We start from the raw sequence: 2,708 nt of genomic DNA on the forward strand, positions 1-2,708 counted from the left end.
CAGAAAATATATTTTACTGGCTTAATTCTGTCTTGATGTTTTCATGTTGAGATAATGATGGATGCCTGTGAACCCATTTCAGGGGTAAGGACATCATCTTTTTCTTCGCATTTTTCATCTTTTTCTTTTTCTTTTCATTTTCATCATCTTTTTCTTTTTCTTCGCATTTTCATCTTTTTCTTTTTCTTTTCATTTTCATCATCTTTTTCCTTTTCTTCTCATTATTATTCTACTTTTCTACTTCTACTACTTTTTTTCAAGTTAAATCTCCTACAGACACAAACATACCACTTGACTAACCCTGGGCTGTCCATGTCTCCATGAGAGCTCTGGCCTTTATAGGCTTCAGTGCTGCATGAAGGTCGATGTCTTTTATAAGCCTCAACTCATCAGCTCTATCCACTCCAGCATCCTCCAGGCACTTCATCACTTCTTCTAGCTTGTGTTCAAGCTTAAGTTTCACCAGCCCGGACAAGACTAGGTCTTTCACTTCATCCATGTTTAAAACTGATACAACCACTGGAAAATGACAGTATGTAGTCCAGAAACAGCTACACACCACCAAATGCAAGAAATGAGATGTATAAAAAAAAATCAATTCAAATCTGTTTGGAAGAGGTATATTTGATAAGCTTAGCACAACTGGCACATGTTAAGAGTTTATTAAATGAAGAAAATTCTGACAAGTATGTAAAGAGAAAAACAGCTTCTTTATATTTGAAAAATAGAATAGTTCGCTTTTTCACTTTCAGTGCGATGGGGGAAGAGGTCTGACACACACACTAATCAATACTTATACACTTGTCTGAAAGGTATGCAAGTTCAACAAAAGTGCTTAGGGCAAGAGAAAGATTCCATGCTTAATTTTTTTTTCTTACCTACCTACATAATTTTTTCAAGACATGTAAGTCCAAACAAAATTTTTGAGGCTGGCTTGTATTTGCATTGCATATAAATCTGCTTGTCTACATATATTTATGTAGGAACAGTGTATTTTAATGAAATTCCCCAATCCTGTCTAAGCTTGTAGATGCTAAAGGGTGCATAACTCAGAATATGACTCAAATTTACACATTTTGTACTCTTTACAGACTGTGAGGATCCATGACATATTAGCAAGCCAAAGGTTGGCACAAAAATGAACTGATAGGTTTGCACAACAAAAAACAAAGTTATTTCTTTCACCAAAATAAGGATAATTTTTCCTACCAAAAAACCATCCTCGTTCTTTTCTAGAAGCAAGGCTTGGTCTTTTTTGTACTCGGTACCTTTAAATACTACTGAATCGGCCATCACTGTATTTGAATGTGAAAAGTGTTGACCAGCTATTGCTGTTTTAATAGGTCCATCAAGAATGTCAAGCTTGAAATCTATAGAATGTTTTATTTGAAAGGCAGCAGGGAAGAGACAACCAGCACTGTAAAATACCTGTAGCAACTGATGTCTTTTGGCAAGTGATTTGGGGAGATTTTTGAAATTATGAAGACCTCTAGCACACTTTTTAAAGTATGAGTGTTTGCTCTCAAATCTCATTGTCCACAATCAGATCAGTGGACCAAATCTGACATTTAGCTCAGGGAAGTGACAGAGAAAATTATGTTTTGGTCTAAGGTTGTTTGGGAATATGGTATCTCTGTAATCAATATAATCCTCAATTAGAGAAGCCAAGAAGACAATCTGACCTTGGGCTATAGCTGGAGCACAAACCAATTCAGCTATTAACTTTAATTTTGAATAAAGCTGCCAGACTTCATTATTGGTATCTTTAACTAAATCCCCAATATACACAGAAAACAGCCTGAGAAAAACCCAATTTTGAACAGCATGGCCCACCAGTCTGTCATTATTCCTAGTTACACCGCCTGGTCTATCCAAGCTATCAGTTCCTGATAAGACCAGGTTAAATATCCTGCTACATCAATGTATTTAATAACCCTGGTGTAACTCTCTACAGATCTTGTCCCAAGTTTGTATGGTGTCTCTCTGAAGGAGTCCAAGTCAAGTGTGCAAAATCTGCAAAAGTATTGGTGTCTAAAACTCTCCACAAATCCACCAATTCCATGAGATCCAAGATTATCTCCAACAATTGCACAAACAGTGCCTTGAATATTCTTTTCACCTTCAACGGTTTTCACTTTTATGCCTGTAGTTTCCAGTGACTGCAGATCTTTCACTAGCCTTGAAAACACTTTATCTTGCCCAAACTGCAGATCCGACTCGGTGAATAGCATAACCAGTTGCATATGGTCAATGGATGACTGTAAATGTGAATCAATATTTGCCAAGGTAAAATAGACACCTACAACTTTATGCTTCTTCCTGGCTGATCCTAGAGGATTCACCACTTCAAAGGCATCTTGGTACAAAATAATTTAGAATGATTCCTGCTGAAATAAAGCATTTGATCTAAATACTGTCCCATCTTTAACAGCTCTGAGTATCTCAGGCATCTCATTTTCTGCAGTACGAGCTTCTGGGACATTATGTAAATTTGTGAAAGCAGGATAACTATCATACAGAAATGTTATACTCTCTTTAATTGGGATGTATTGAGCATATCTTGCACTGTTTTCATCATCATGTCCAAGATATATTGGTCTAGGACGCAAATAAGGAAATTTATTCTCATAATATGTTTTTCTTATTTGTTCTGATCTTAAGGGACCATTCATACTTTTCTGAAAAATCCCTGCTCCACTAACTGTCTC

Source organism: Oratosquilla oratoria, unplaced genomic scaffold (assembly GCF_046742065.1).
Source record: "Oratosquilla oratoria isolate Oo_2021 unplaced genomic scaffold, ASM4674206v1 SCAFFOLD47, whole genome shotgun sequence".
In the NCBI taxonomy this organism is placed as follows: domain Eukaryota; kingdom Metazoa; phylum Arthropoda; class Malacostraca; order Stomatopoda; family Squillidae; genus Oratosquilla; species Oratosquilla oratoria.